Here is a 17,364-nt window from a genome sequence, read left to right on the forward strand (position 1 = left end):
TATGAATTACTTGGTTTTTAATGGTTTTAATTCATTTTAAAATACTTTCTGACTTTTAAAAAATACAAAAATATTTTCATAGTATCTATGGATCATGATAAGTCAATGAAAAATAGTCTCAACAATTTTTTATTTGTTTTGAGATTATTTGAGATTTTAATTCATATTATGCTATTTTTGGTTGTTTTTAATTGATTTTAATTACTTTCTGATTTCAAAAATTTGTGAGAAAATTAGTCAAAGTTTGTTTGACTATGTTGAACCTATGAGAATTTAATTGGACTCATTGAAGTTATTTTGAATTGAATTTGAGGTTCAACTTTATTTGTTTATTTTTTATTTGTATTTTATTTTAATTCAAAAAATACCAAAAAAATATTGTTGACTTCTTGACTTGTTATCTTCATTTCTCTTCTGTTTGGTGTTGATTGAGGTTGAATTGATTCAACTTTGATCAAATTCATTGGATCTTGTGGTTTGAAAATCCTTAAGGATCATCACCTAGAAAGATGAATGAATTTGATCAAGGATGAGTTATCCCTTGATCAATTGGAATTGGTTGTTGACTTCTTACCCCCTCCCTTTCATCTTCATCCCTTTCTTTCCCTCAACGGCCAATGAGTTAAAGTCTTGAGGTTGGTCTTGACAAATAGAAGTTTAATCTTCTTTGATCCAAACCAAACTCAACTTGATCCATGATCAAGTGAGTTATTTTGTGTCAAAGATAGGTTACTTATTGGTCAAGCAAATAATCAAAAGTCAATACAAGGCCCTTCCCCTTTTTGTTTGGCATAGCAAGTTTATGGAGCTTGGCTTACTAGTCATGATCTCTAACTTGTGTTCTTTGCCTATATTCTTATTGACCGGCCTCAGATAGGTGTGACTACTATATTAGTCCACTTACGATTGCTTAACATAGCGCTACATTGTCTTATGACAAGCTAACATAACTATACTAACTACTAACTTTAATTTGAGCTTTTAAATTCTTGTCATTTACTTTTAATGTCATTTATTTCTTGCTCATTATTCACCTTGATTTTCATCTTTGCTCACTTGAGCACATATTTTATGTTTATGTCATTTTTCATTTGCTCATTTGAGCCCATTATTGTATATAAATATATTGCTATTTTGTTGTGTTTGTGTTTGTTTTGATGTGAACCAAAATGCAAAAAGGAGAAAGGACTTAGAATTAGGATTTACCCATGCTTAAAGGAGTTCAAGAGCAACTAGGCCTCATGCCTTTAGAATGCAAAATTTTGTTGAAGAGCAACTAGGTCTCATGCCTTTAGAATGCTAAAACTCAAAGTTGACCTCAAAGGACTTCTCCTCAAACTTATTCTTTGTCCATTCCCTTTATTGTGTTGTGAGCTTTTTGATCTTTGCTTTTGTGTGATAGGGATCCCACCTTGAGATTGTGAAAAGAGGACCATTGTCATGAGTAGTCAAGTTAAGAGCCAAGCCAAGTGGAGATCCTAGGAGCTTGAATTCAAATTATTGATTGCTTGTTTGTGTGCTAAATCCAAAGGAAATGAGCATCTTGAGTCATCTCTATGACTCCAAGAAAAGGAACTCCAAGGGTTATCTTTCCCCTCTTATCTTCATATGCTTTAGGAATAGCCCTTCTTTCTCCCCCCACTCTAACCAAGCCAAAAATCATTTTCAAAACTTTGACTTTATTTCAAAATTAGAAACCTAGGCCTTAGGCCTTTGACTTTTCAAAACCATTTTCATAAACACTCATTGTAAATAAACTCTAATCCAACTTTGACTTCATTTTGTAAATAACTTTAACTTGTAAATATAACCCATTTCAAGTTGTTTTGTGGTTCCAATGGCCACTTGTTAAAACCTTTTCAAAACATTAGTCATAGGTTTGAGTTATCATAGTGGTTGATGTAAATCTCACTTCATCCTTAGTGTTGGATTGTAAGCCTTCCATGCTTATTATAGGGTTAACCCCTCACTAGCATGTTGAAGCCTTCCTCACATGGTGGATTGTTGGTTTAGGTTGAGTTTTCTCCCGTTGATAACAAAAGACCTTAAGGCTTTTGATTAAAACCAATTCACCAATCTTTGAGATTTCTACCCCGAACTACGAGGTTTTGATCCTCCTTTGTGATGGTACGTAGGCAATGGGTTCATCCATTCAAACAACAAAATTTGTAAATATAATCTATTCTTTTCTCATTCCTCCAATCTTTTGCACAAATCTTTTCACACATACCAACCTATAACACATATTTGTAAAAAGGGTTCCCTTTTAGAGTACTAAGGATGTTTTGGGTGCGTAAAATCTTCCCATTTCATAACCAACCCCCTTACCTAGATCTCTGACTTTTTATTAGTTTTTGATTTGAAAAACTTCTTACTTGGCTTTTGTTCGCTTTTTAGCCTTTCCTATGGACAAATAAAAGTGCGGTGGCGACTCGAATTGTATGTTGACTGTTGGTTTAGTCAATAAACCTAATGGTAAAGAAAACCCCGCTATAGAAAAATGGCGACTCTGCTGGGGACATTCTATCTCTAGTGGGTTTAGCCTACTTTTTGCTTGTATGTATTGTATGTTTATATTTATTTGTGACATATTTTTTGTGCAAATTTGGGATGAATGTATTGTTTGTAATGTATGAATTGCTTGACATATTAATTGATTGTATGCTTGGTGGTTTCTTGTGAGATGAGTTCTATACCCGAACTCGAGTGCACTTATGATAGGAGAATGGCATAGTCTTGTTGACTTGTGTGGAGTTATTCCTTAACAAGTTAACTTGCAAGTCCATTCACTTGGTGGAGGTCTTATTGGGATCAATAATGTCACACGAGTAGTCGTGGTTAGGCATTACTCTTTCCAATAGGAACCTTAGAAGCCAAGGACCTTAGATACCTGGCCCATCTTGGCCTATTTTTAGGACGTAGTGCGAAGGTCATTCAAGTGTAAGACTTGAGGCGATTGTTATGCGATGCTACACTCATAAGAGTCCCTCTTGAGAATATTTTTGGAGGACGAGTAGTCGTTTTATCCGATAATATCCGAAAGATGGGATGATGACCATAGGAACCTTTTTTAGAACATGATTGTCAGGTTTAACCATAGTACACTCCCGTTGGGTGGTTCTTAACCGAGACTCCATGCTCGTGACTCACAACAAACCCGTGATTCGCGGTCGATCCGTTCTCGTATATCCTCAAAATCAATGGAACTTGGGTGTTGATAAGGTGTAAACCATAATCCACCAAAATGGATGATTGATATTGACGATGACTTGAGCTATCCCGTGACCTTTGTATGGTGTGACTTGCTTGATCCTTGAGTGTGTTTGTTGCATCCATGCATCCATGCATTCATTCACATTCATGTCATAAACAATAAAGATTTTACAAGGAACTTAAAAGGTCTATTTGCAAATTTTCAGACATGGATAAGCAAAGAAGGAATATGAAGAAGTACAGTTTCAGACAACCCGACTTGAAAAAGTTAAGGCATCTGACATCTTATGTATTAGAGCCCTTGGAGTTCAAAGCTCGTCATGGGAAGCTTCTAGCTATTCTTTCTACCAAGGTGGATGAGGGTCTGATGAGTGTGTTGGTGCAGTTCTACGATCCTCTGTATCGGTGTTTCATTTTTCCGGATTTCCAGCTTTTGCCTACATTGGAGGAGTACGCTTATCATGTGAGTATACCTATTCTTGACCAATTGTCGTTCAGTGGTTTGGAGAAGATTCCGTCTTCTCAAGAGATTGCTGACATGCTTCATGTGGAGGTATCTGACATTGTTGCCAATATGACTACCAAAGGTGGAATTCAAGGTCTCCTGTCTGATTTTCTGATTGCCAAAGCTACCTTTTTTGGGAAAGCCATGAGTAAGGAAGCTTTTGAAGCCATATTTGCACTTCTCATCTATGGGCTAGTGTTATTCCCCAACATCGACAACTTTGTGGATGTGAATGCTATTAGGATTTTCTCTTCTCTTAATCCCGTTCCGACTTTGTTGGGTGACATTTATTTCTCTTTGCATATGAGGAATATGAAGGGTGGTGGTTCCATTGTATGTTGTCTGCCTCTGTTGTACAAGTGGTTTATTTCGCACTTACCTCAGACGCTTGCCTTCAAGGAGAACAATGGATGTCTACGGTGGTCCACGAGACTTATGTCTCTCACTAATGATGATATCTCTTGGTATAATCGTGTTTATGATGGCGTTAAGATTATCGATTCTTGTAGTGAGTTCTCCAATGTACCTCTTCTTGGTACATGTGGGGGAATTAACTACAACCCTGTTTTGGCTCACCGTCGGCTTGGGTTCTCCTTAAAGGATAAACCTAACAACATTTCGTTGGAAGGCTTATTCTCTCAAGAGGGTAAAGATCCCCAAAACCTGAAGAATAGGATGGTCCGTGTCTGGCGCAAGGTTCATAGGAAAGGGAGGAATGAGCTTAGTCCGAAGAACTGTGTTGCTTTGGAGCCTTACACCTCTTGGGTAAGGAAGAGAGCCCTCGAGTACCGCATGTCGTATGAGTATCTGAGACCTACCCCTATGGTTATGGTTGGGCCTTCAACCCTCCCTAATCAAGGAGTAAAGGAGTTGAGAGATGAAGACTGTTCGCGTGCTTGGATTCGTGAGCGTGAGGAGCTTCTTCAGCAGCTCAAGGATAAGGATACAATGATCGAGTTTCTAGAGCATCAGGTTATTGATGAGCCCGATGATGTGGTTACTTCTCTCCTGCCTCACTCATCTAGGTTTTGGAAGAAGAGATATGACCAGCTCGCCAAGGAGAAGGCCGACATGGAAGCAGCTTATGAGAGAGAGGTGAAGAGACTTCGTGCGACGTATCTTCCGATCTCGAAGGCTTTGGACGACTGCTTCTAGGGCTCCATAGGATGTTTATTCTCCTTTTCTCTTGTATTGTATTTGGTTACCGAGACTGTACTACTTCTTTGGTGTAAAAAGTTTCCAAATATTATATTGCTATGAGCATTCCACATATGTCTTAAAAAGTTAAGTATTTCCAAAACATTTGCAAATAGATCTTTATAAAGTTCCTCCGATTAAAAACAAATCATATGAACGAGCATTGCATGCATCATATGCATAAGCAGGTTTTGGTTCCGAGCTCTCGATACAGTGGTCTAACTCTTTTCTCTTCATTTATTTTGAAGACAAGCCAATCGTCCAAAGATCATGGAACACCTTGAGCAAGAGAACAGAGATTTGAAGGAGGATATTGCCCGACTGCCTGCCATGATGGCGTGAGTTCTTACTGCTCAGAGCCAAGCTTTTCCAACTCCTGCAACTCCTCCTACGAGGACTGTCATCTCTTAAGTGGTTACCTCTACTGTGCCTGCTGCCACCACCCACTTCGCTCCGCATCTGCCTGCTGGATTCCCTTGGGGAATGCCACCTAATTTTGTGCCAGAGGGTTGCGCTCCCACCTTTGCTTCCATGCCGGCATCTAGCCCGGTCCTGTCTGTGCCACCTCCCGTTGTGCATACTTTGTCGCGTGTAGAAGACACCATCTATCACTCAGAGCCATCTGAAGGCCCGGACGTTTATGAGAAGATGGATGAGATGAAGGACCAATTCCTTGAGTTGCGCAAGGAACTGAAAACGCTGAGAGGCAAAGATCTATTTGGGAAGAGTGCTGTTGAATTGTGCTTAGTGCCCAATGTGAAAATCCCAGTCAAATTCAAAGTGCCTGACTTTGAGAAGTATAAGGGAAACTCATGTCCACTCAGTCATCTTGTGATGTATGCCCGCAAGATGTCGACTGATCGTCGGGATTCGCAAGTGCACGAATAACATCAAAGTAATATAAAAGAATATCGATCCCACAAAGACCAATCGTCAATCTATCGATTACTATCATTACGGTGTTTATCTAAGGCGGTATAAAAGAGATATTGGGTTTGCAAAATAACGGTAAATAATAAATGCGGGTAAAGACAGGTTGAATGTAATTCACGTCAGTTAAGTGATGTTTCGATTGTCTAAATAAAACTACTTATGAGGCAATATTTTCTACTCTTGAAAAGAATCCATTTAACAGGAATTGTCGCTTTCGCGTAATCAGAACCGAGTTTACCCTTAAATTAAGGTCTTTTATTGTCACTTATAAAAGGTGCACAGAATGCTAAAGTAGTAAACCTATTTTTAAGAAATGAGACTCGTAAACTTAGTTGAAAAGTGATTTTGATTTGGAAAGTTTACCCAAGGAGTTTCCTGATTTTAAACCTATCAACGCGTCCGAAAACAGTTTCAAAAATAGTTTTTCCTTAAAGTGATAAAGATTCCTAGTTACTAAGCCAGGGTGCTTTCGCACTCCTCGAATAATTAAAACTAACCAAGTTTGTTTTAGAAAACTCAAGTTAAAAGTCAAAACAACCTTTAAAGTATTTCTACAGATTTCAATATGTGAAACATTACTTTAACCGCGATCCTTACATTCTAACCTTTAAAAGATTTAGCCAGACATGGTAACACAAACGAACACAACGGTGTTAATCATGATGAAAAGTTTGTTTTAGAATGTGAGGCGTAGAGAGCGAGTAAAGTGCGTAAAATAAATAAAGTAAAGCGAGTGCGGAAAGTAAATAAAATAAAGCGAGTGCGGAAAATAAATAAAGTAAAAGCGATGCGGGAAATAAATAAAATAAAAGCGAGTGCGGGAAATAAATAAAATAAAAGCGATGCGGGAAATAAATAAAATAAAAGGGATGCGGGAAATAAATAAATAAAGTGATAAATAAGAACCTGCTCCAAACGGAGGCTTCGATTCTGGTACAAAAATAAACCCCCGACTCCTGAAGCTAAAGACGACAGCAACTCGAAGTGACCCAACTCAATCTCACAAAGGGGCGATAACCCCCCGATGTGACGGATTATCGCTATTACAAATGATAATTATATGCTTAGTGTTGTAAAACTAAGTTGGATGCTAGAAAACGAAATGGAATGAGCTATTTATAGAGATTTTCAGCAGTTTGTAAAGACCATGGTGCCCTCCAACTTCTCCTTAGTGGGACTTAGTGGGAACGTTATTTCCAAAGGTGGCGCCCGTCATCCCTTCATGGCGCCCGCCATGTGTGTAAATGGGGTGGATCATGGGAACGTGGCGGTTACCTCCTACTTGAGGGTTGGTGACTCATGGCTTCCCCTATAGCGGCTGCCATGTGCAACGCCATGTGTGTAATTTCGCCGAAAAACCCTAATTTTAGGTCTTTTTGCTTCGTTTCTTCCAAAAGAGTCCGAAAGTGATAAATATCTGAAAACAAGAGAAAATAAAACATAATACAAACAAAATGATAATAAAGTCCTAATAAACATGCGAAATCCGAGTCAAAAACATGGTGTAATTCGGTGCGATCAAATTCTCCCACACTTAAACCTTTGTTTGTCCTCAAGCAAAACTCTTTATAGTTTATGCAAGAAAATCAGTACCAACTAGAGTTTATTCGAGGCAAAAAGACTTAAAAGTTCGTTCAAGGGATGTATCGATAGGTACTAACGAATCGAACTAAGGGTATTGTAGTGACACATCCCGCAATTGCGGTCGTAGGCTTCGTTCCTATACAAATCAATCCACATTACCCCACCATACCTAAGCCTTCTTTTTGTTTTCTTAAAGTCCTTTTCATTCAAGTGCAATCAAATTAAGCTCGTTATCCGTACATACTCATAGTAAAGTGACCGGTTAGTGATTATGATCTTAAGCATGTGGCTCTGGTACATAAGTTGGTGTAACCCTTTTATTCAACCTAATTTGCAGTCGCGGGGGATTGGATCGTAATCCACCCTACCATGTTCAACACCAGATACCTCTGAACCAACAAGCAAATAGGCTTATTATTTTATTTTTCTAAGCATGGGGCTCCGGTACATAAGTTGGCGTAACCCCTTTATTCAACCCAATTTGCAGTTCTGGGGATTGGATCGTAATCCACCCTACCAAGTTCAGCACCAGATACCTCTGAACCAACAAACAAATAGGCTTATTATTATTTTTTATTTTTTTATTTTTTTCTCCTGCATGTTCCGCATATGTTTTTATTTTGCTGGGTTAAATGACCGTGTGAGAGTCACCTAGCCCGGATTTTCATGTGATTTGGGAACAAAGCAGGATTTTTTGTGATCATTCACTTATTTTCATCGGTCCCCTACGTAGAGCATGCTTAAGTCGGAGCTGACTGCTAGGATAAACTACTTAAGGACTTATTTGGAACAAAAACTGGGGCTACAGCATATGGGGTATCGGGATCGACTTTTATAATCATGAAGCCTAAGGTGTTAAGACAATACCGATTTTTAGAAAAAGTTTTCCCAAGTCTTTTACATCCTATTACAAACTTGTCTTATAGCCTGAATGTTCAAGATGTATTGGTTTCTTGGCTAAAATTTTTTGGTAAGGTTAAAGAAATGGGGAAAATAAGGGTACACTTACACAGATGACTCGTCAGGCACATGTTATTTTATTGAAAGGAAAAACAAGCAACTAAAAATAAACAAAACATACTAAAAGTAAAGGAAAGCGATAAAAAGCAATAAAGGAAAGATGAAAAGCGATAAGATCTCCTCCCACACTTAAATCGAACATTGTCCTCAATGTTTCGATATGAGATAAGGTAGGAGTAACCTGGAAGAGAGAGAGAGAGAGAGAGAGAGAGAGAGAGAGAGAGAGAGAGAGAGAGAGAGAGCTAGGGGTGAGCACCGGTACCGTCACCGTCACCGCCCTGGTCAGGATGCTTGGGCCGACGACGTCTGGTTCGAGTACTAAGTCCTTCCTGCAGCTGCTGAGAGCGACCTATGAGAGATCCTTGGGTGGCCTCGATGAGAGCGAAGTGACGCTCATTAGACTGTCACATGCGTTGCTCCTCATTAGTGATCGCAAGCAAAGACTCAGTGACAGTCCGATGTGCTCGCTCACCACGCTGCTGGGAAGCTACCATAAAACTCATATTATCTGACAGTTATTGGTTTATGTTGTTCAAGAGGGTGTCACGCCTTTCCTCACGAGCCAGGTGCTCGCGCCACATCTCCTCGGTGATGTAGAAACCGGGAGTGGTACCTGCAAAAGGGTTAGAGGAAGAAGGTGTGATGTGTGCAGGTGATGCAGTAGGAATATCATGAGCTGGTGACTGGTCGCGCCGGTCATACTCATCATCGGTCCCCTGCCCATCGTCCATAGGAACGTTAGGTGGCAAAGGACTGGTAAAGGGTGGAGCATCAAGATCGTATGTCCAGTTCCTCGCATGTCGTACATCCGTACGCTGAGAGCAAGGTAGGACAACACTGGCTACAGCTGCACCATGTATCATGAGGTAGAAACCACCTTCTCGCTGCACCTTGCATAATTTCATATCTTTCAAAAACTTTAAGTTAATGGTGCGGTGAGGGAGTGGTTCTAAGGTGGCTAACTCAGCGTGTAGATTCAACGCTCTAGCAATGGAGGTAATCAAACCACCGAAAGAGATGGTTCCTCCTTTCTTAAGGATGGCAGACATATGTGCCAACATGAAAGGAACAAGATTGATCCTGCGACTAGTGAGGCAACCCTGTAAAAATAGCAATTCTCGGGAATTTACTTTGTTAGAATTTTCCCGGCTAAATATAGTACATGCCAAAAGGTATCTAAAAATACGTATGGCCGGGTTATGGATATTAGAAGTCAAAATTCCTTCAAAGGAAGTGACATTCATATTAGGTAATCGGTTCCAAAAAGTAAATGCCTCGAGTGCCCATTCAGTATCTATGGGCGTCTCACAAATAACACCATCACCATAAGGCATTCCGAGCAAACCCGCTAAAGCATCGGTAGTGTACTCGTATTCTACATTAAACATTCTAAAATAAACGGTACCTACCGTGCTAGCAGTGCCAGGATGGACAGTGTAAATTAAGGAACTTAAGAATTCCCTAGTGAGCCTATCGTAGGTGGGCGCTTTACTAGCAAAAATGTCGTATAATCCTAAATTATCTAGCATGTGGAAAACACTATGATATGTGCCTAGAGTGTACAAACAGTCTTTGTTGACATACCTGGTAGCGAGGATCTCCCGAGTTTGCAATCTTTGCAAAATCTTATTTTGTCGCTCACCGGACTTTCCTCCATGAAGAGTGATGTTGTTAAACTCCATTCCGGCCATTAATGGTGGTTGTAGAGAAAAATAGGTATTTATAGAAAAGAAAAGAGAAAATTGAATTTAATGGATTTTTGGTGGAGAGTTGGAGAAGTGAAATTGGAGAATTGTTGGTTTGTAGTGAAAATGAGAAACTTGGAAATTTTTATGAATTTGGTGGAGTTTGGAGAAGAAGAGAATATGTTTGGAGAGGTTGAAGAAGGTATAAATAGTGGAAAAAGTAAATCCGACCGTTACGTCATGGCGCCCGCCATGGAGCTTATGGCGCCCGCCATGTCTTCGGGTTTGGTTTGGGTCGGCTGTGTTGTTTGCTTCTTGGGCCTTAATCCTCTCGTCATCATTTTTGTAATGGGGGGTGTATATAGGTATCCACGAATGCTGTATTTTTTATTTTTGATTTTAAGCTTGATAAAATAAAATAAAATAAAATAAAATAAAACAAAATAGAGTAAAACAAAATTAAATAAAACAAAACAAAATAAGATAAAACAAAATAAAATAGTAAAGTAAAACAAAACAAAACAAAATAAAATAATGGACATAAAAAACATAATAATTAATATAATGCATATATATATATATATATATATATATATATATATATATATATATATATATATATATATATATATATATATATATATATATATATATATAATATATATATATATATATATATATATATATATATATGTGAAGAGTCAATAATAATTCACGAGTCCAGAGATCTTAGGAAAAAATAAAGATAAAAATAGGCATGAATAATAAGTAACGGGAAAATAGGGAAATTCAAACGGTATTTCTCGGTCCATGATGACATCAATGCTCGGGATATAGTGGAGTCTCCTCGATCTCGTAGCCTCGAAGCTCTGTGATTTGGCGTCGGAGATCGGCGATCTCATCATGCAGCATATCAGTCTCAGTGTCGTGTGAGGCAACTGCTACCTCGACCTGCATGGCAACGTCAACAAGCTCCTGGGGAAGCTCGGCTATCTCCATGTGAAGCTTAACCAATTCGGACTGTATGCTCGGAGTCTGGAGATTAGGATTGTTGGTACGAACTTTGATTCTGATCGGTGCAATCTTCGGCACATCTACTGTTTCTCCCTTCCCTTCTATGGCGTAGGCCCAGTTGGCCTGATTAATAACACAAGTCACCTGAGGGTCAGGTAAAGTGAAGTAGTGAATGGTCTCACCCTCAATTAACAGCCTGTATTGATCCGAATGGAAAGAAGATCTCCTCATCAGACCATGGTCCAGATAGAAATCAACATCTATCAAGGTGTAACTGCAATAAGGCGTCAGGTGAGATAGTCTCCTATCGAGTCCCAGGGCTAAGGCTATGTGAGTCACCGTGCTTCCAACATGTATGGGGCTCGCAGCAGAGCAAGCATTAAGGTATAGGCTCTCGTGATATCGCTCCAAAACTTCTCGACGTCTCGGCTCAGAAAGTAGCTCATGGGAAGCTCGGACGAAGCATCATAGGCAGTCTGGAAACCAAGCAAGTCACTGAAACGCTTGTGGTTGAAGGTGTATTCTGCCCCAAACAATCTGAGGTTAATGTATCCTCCATCACTGGCGTGACCAACATAAGGCTTGTAGGTAAGCGAGCTCAGGAACTCCAAAGTCAGGTTCCTGTAAGTCACGTGCATAGCATCTGTATATTCATCCCACTGTAACTGATTGCACAAGTGCCTGACACTAGGCTCAAAGCCTAATGCCTCCATGCAGCTCGAGTCGGGATATCTAGTAGGCAGCATCGGGCGCTGTGAAAGCATGGTGTAACGCTGCTCTTGAACTGGGTCACGAAATATTACTGGCATAGTGTCGATATTTTCCATTCCTGAAAAGTTAGTTTAGAAATAGAGGACACCTGAAATCACAAATATTATAACTGTTAGTCTCCACATAGATATACATATATATAAAATAAATAAAAATATAAATTAAAAAGAGTAAAAGTAAAGGAGAAGAAGTCATGGGTTGCCTCCCATGCAACGCTTGTTTAACGTCGTTAGCTTGACGATTCGAACTTTATATGTTAGAGGTAGGAACAGGAGGGTCGGTCAGAGTTTGGTCATGACATTCTGTGGGTATGTCACCTCCTTGGTATTGCATCAATCTTTGTTCATTTACCACGAATGGATTACAGGAGTTGTTCCGGATTTCAACTGCTCCAGATTTCAGGATTTTGGGCACCTCAAAGGGGCCTGTCCATCTCGAACATAGCTTACCTGGAAAAAGACGTAATCTCGAATTGAAGAGAAGAACAGCGTCTCCTATATTAAATTCCTTTGTCACGATCCTCTTGTCGTGCCAAGCTTTGGTTCTCTCCTTGTATATAACGACATTCTCGTAAGCATTCTGGCGAAGTTCCTCCAATTTGTGAATATCAAGGATTCGCTTCTTTCCAGATGCTAGGTAATCCAAATTTAGGGTCTTGATGGCTCAATATGCCTTGTGCTTGAGTTCAAAAGGTAAGTGGCATGACTTCCCATAGACCAACTGGTACAATGTAGTTCCAATGGGGGTCTTGTAAGCAGTTCTGTAAGCCCACAGTGCCTCTGTTAGCTTTTCAGACCAATCTTTTCTAGATATTGATACAGTTTTCTCCAAGATCTGCTTAATCTCTCTGTTGGATACTTCCACTTGACCATTAGTCTGGGGGTGATATGGTGTTGCTACTCTGTGTTTCACTTCATATTTCCTTAGGAGTTTATTAAATATTCTGGATATAAAATGTGATCCACCATCGATTATGACAAGTCGTGGAACTCCAAATCTGGGAAAGATGTTGTTCTTGAACATCTTGATGACTACTCTTGTGTCGTTGGTGGGTGCGGATATAACTTCTATCCACTTGGACACATAGTCAACGGCTACCAAAATGTACTTGTTTCCCAATGAAGATGGAAAAGGTCCCATGAAATCAATACCCCAAACGCCAAATAACTCTACTTCTTGGATGTTCTTCAAAGGCATTTCGTCACGCCTTGAGATGTTTCCAGCGTGCTGGCATCGGTCACATCGGGCAATATAAGCATGGACATCACGCCATAATGTCGGCCAATAAAGACCAGCTTGAAGGATCTTAGTGTATGTCTTGGACGTGCTCGAATGTCCACCATAGGGTGAAGAATGACAATGCTCTATGATGTTTCTGACTTCTTCTTCCGGGATGCAACGTAGAAATATGTTATCAGTTCCTCTTTTGAAAAGGAGTGGTTCTTCCTAATAGAAGTGTCTTATATCTTTAAAGAACTTCTTCTTCTGTTGATAGTTGAGGTCAGGTGGTATGATATCAGCGGCTAGATAGTTCACAAAATCAGCGTACCATGGTACTTTGCTAATTTCTGAAATCGTCCCAAGGTTGTCTCTATCAGGTTCAAGGGGAGCGGTATCTATCTTAGCTACTAGTCTGTCATAGGTGAAGTAATCATTTATAGGTAAATGATCTGGCTTTAAATGCTCTAGTCTAGAAAGATGGTCAGCAACTATGTTTTCTGTTCCTTTTTTGTCTCTAATGTCTAAGTCGATTTCTTGTAGCAAAAGGATCCACCTGAGTAATCTAGGTTTTGCATCCTTTTTTCTCAAAAGGTAACAGATAGCTGCATGGTCTGTATAGACTATAATCTTAGATCCTACAAGATAAGACCTAAATTTATCGATCACGAAAACTACAGCTAGGAGTTCCTTCTCTGTTGTTGTATAATTTAATTGAGCGGCATCTAGGGTTCTACTAGCGTAATATATTACGTGTAGTTTCTTATCTTTTCTTTGCCCTAAAACAGCTCCTATAGCGAAATCGCTAGCATCGCACATTATTTCAAAGGGTTTAGTCCAATCTGAGGTTTGTAGAATGGGTGCTGAAATTAATGCTTGTTTTAAACGGTTAAAGGCCTCGATGTATTTCTCATCGAAAATGAATTCAATGTCTTTCATCAGAAGGCCGGTCAGGGGTTTTGTTATTTTAGAGAAGTCTTTTATAAAGCGTCGGCAGAAACCGGCGTGTCCAAGGAAACTACAGACTTCTCCAACTGTCTTAGGAGGTTTAAGGTTTTCTATAACTTCTATTTTTGCTTTATCGACCTCAATGCCTCTTTCAGATATTATATGTCCTAACACTATGCCTTCTTTGACCATAAAGTGGCAATTCTCCCAGTTTAACACTAGGTTAACTTCTACGCATCTCTCTAGGATTTTCTCAAGGTTGATAAGGCAGTCTTCAAAGTTTAATCCATACACCGAGAAGTCGTCCATAAATACTTCCATGATTCCGTTGAGATAATCTACGAAGATTGATATCATACAACGTTGGAAAGTAGCTGGTGCATTACAGAGTCCAAACGGCATTCGTCTGTAAGCATACGTTTCGTAGGGACAGGTAAAGGTTATTTTCTCTTGATCCTCGGGGTGAATGGGTATTTGGAAAAATCCAGAATATCCATCAAGATAACAAAAGTAAGAGTGCCTGGCAAGACGCTCAAGCATTTGATCTATGAATGGAAGGGGGAAATGGTCTTTCCTAGTTGCCTTATTGAGCTTCCTATAATCTATGCACATACGCCATCCGCCTTCTATGCGTTTAGCGACATGCTATCCCTTTTCGTTCTGCACGACTGTGATGCCTCCCTTCTTGGGTACCACATGTACAGGACTTACCCACTTACTATCAGAGATTTGATAGATTATACCAGCTTCCAGTGGTTTAAGTACTTCCTTCTTTACTACCTTGCTCATCACAGGGTTGATTCTTCTCTGATGTTCTCTGGAAGGTTTCGAATCTTCCTCTAGTGAGATCCTGTGCATACACACGGATGGGCTAATACCTTTTAAATCAGAGATGTTGTACCCTAAGGCAGAGGGGTACCTTCTTAAAACATTCAAGAGTCGATTTTTCTCGTCTTGGTTTAAGGTGGCACGAACTATTATTGGGCGGTTCATTTCTTCATCCAAGAACTCATATCTTAGGTTCTTGGGTAGTTCCTTAAGTTCTTGGGCTGGTTTTTGAGAATTAGGTGAAGGGTCTGGAGTAAGATCCAAACATTCGTTAGTGCGAGGTTTCGTTTCCTCTAACTCGTCATCCTTTTCATTCGGGTTTGAAAATGGTTCGATCTTAGGTTCTCCCTGATCAAATTCTCTTATGCACTCATCTATGATATCGATCACATAACATGTGTCTCCTAGAATTGGTGCCATTAGGAATTTCGAAAGAATGAACTCGATCTTTTCGTCCCCTACTTAGAAGGTTAATTTCCCTCTTTTGACATCTATTATAGCTCCGACTGTTGATAAGAATGGTCTACCTAAAAGGATAGGGATATCTTCGTCTTCTTTGATATCCATGACCACAAAGTCTGTTGGGATATAAAGTTGACCAATCCTAACTGGGATGTCTTCTAAAATGCCTATAGGATACTTAACAGACCTATCGGCTAATTGTAGGGACATCTTAGTTGGTTGCAATTCTCCTAGGTTTAACCTCTTACATACAGCTAAGGGCATTAAACTTACACTGGCCCCTAAGTCTAGGAAAGCTTTGTCGATCACATGACTCCCTAAAATGCAAGGTATAGAAAAACTACCAGGGTCTTTCTCCTTCTTAGCAAGTTTATCCTCGGAAATAAAGTTGCATTCTAAGGGTTTGGGATCGTCGAGCCTACGCTTGTTAGTCAATATGTCTTTGAGAAATTTGGCGTAAGACGGAATTTGGGTGATAGCTTCGGTAAAAGGAATCTCTACATGAAGCTTTTCTATCACTTTTATAAATTTTTTATATTGGTTGTTGACTTTGGTTTGTTTAAGTCTTTGCGGATATCGGATTGGTGGTTTATACGGGGGTGGTGGTTTGTAAGTTTTATCCTTGGCTTCACCTTCTTGGTTGGTATGTTTCTCGGATTCCGCCGATTCCTCTTCTTGGTTGGTAGGTATAGAAGTTCTGGACTCGCTCATTGCTGGGTTATGAGGCCCTTCGTAAGCGGTCCCACTTTGTAACGAGATAGCGTTAGCTTACCCTCGAGGGTTTGGTTGAGGTTGTCCAGGAAATTGGCCTCCAGGTGTAGTTTGTGGGGCTTGTTTTTGTGCTACCTGTGAGATCTGGGTTTCAAGCATCTTGTTATGAGTGATTATCTTATCAACCTTGGTTCCTAATTGCGTTATAAGTTCATTTACGTGAATGTTTCAGTTTAGGAATTCTTTATTCTGTTGAGTCTGGCCCGATATAAAGCTTTCCATGATCTTCTCAAGGTTAGACTTCTGGGGCACAACTTGCATAGGTTGGTTTGGTATTTGGGCTTGATAACCTTGCGGTCTCTGAGGTGCATTATTTTGGACAGGGTTCTGGTTTTTATAGGGGAAATTCGGATGATTCTTCCATCCAGGGTTGTAAGTGTTTGAAAATGGGTTACCTTGGGCGTAATTCACTTGGTCGGTATTTAGTTCGTTCAAAAGGTTACACTCCGCCGATTCGTGTCCTTTAGATCCACAGAGTTCGCACTCTGTGTGGACTACTGCTACGGTGTTAGTGTTTGTAGACATATGTTCGATCCTAAGGGCTAAAGCGTCCATTTTCGCCTGCATCACGTCTAGAGAGCTTACCTCATGTATTCCACCTTGGGTCTCCTTTTTCTCTATTGATGCTCGTTCAGTTCCCCATTGATAATGGTTTTGGACCATATCCTCAATTAGGTCACAAGCTTCTGGATAAGGTTTGTTCATCAGCGCACCACCTGCGGCAGCGTCGATGCTCATCTTGGTGTTATAATGGAGTCCATTGTAGAAGGTATGAACGATCAGCCATTATTCTAGGCCATGGTGTGGGCAGACTCTTAATAGCTCTTTATATCTCTCCGAAGCTTCAAAAAGCGATTCTCCTTGGTTTTGAGCAAATCTAGTTATTTGGTTTCGAAGAACAACAGTCTTACTAGGGGAAATATCTAGCAAGGAATACTCTCCTAAGGTCTTCCCAGGTAGTTATTGAATTAGCTGGAAGTGAATCTAGCCATGAACGTGCTCTATCCCTGAGGGAGAAAGGAAATAATCTTAAACGGATCGCATCGGGTGAAGTGCCGTTAGATTTAAAGGTGTCAGCTAGTTGGATAAAAACTTTTAAATATTGAGTCGGGTTCTCGGTAGCGAGACCCGCGTATTGGTTCTATCGCACTAATTGCAACAAAGACGGTTTTAGTTCGAAATTGTTAGCAGGTATAAGGGGGTTTACTATACTCG

The 17,364-nt window shown here is 39.9% G+C and overlaps 1 non-coding gene across 1 annotated transcript; it reads left to right on the plus strand.

The window, feature by feature from the left end:
- Window positions 1-16,942: 16,942 nt before the first annotated feature.
- Window positions 16,943-17,049, plus strand: LOC127133397 (small nucleolar RNA R71). The gene has a single exon (XR_007807376.1). It is a non-coding gene; the product is annotated as a small nucleolar RNA R71 (small nucleolar RNA).
- The last annotated feature ends 315 nt before the right edge of the window (window positions 17,050-17,364 follow it).

The sequence above is a fragment of the Lathyrus oleraceus genome, chromosome 3, assembly GCF_024323335.1.
Source record: "Lathyrus oleraceus cultivar Zhongwan6 chromosome 3, CAAS_Psat_ZW6_1.0, whole genome shotgun sequence".
NCBI lineage: Eukaryota > Viridiplantae > Streptophyta > Magnoliopsida > Fabales > Fabaceae > Lathyrus > Lathyrus oleraceus.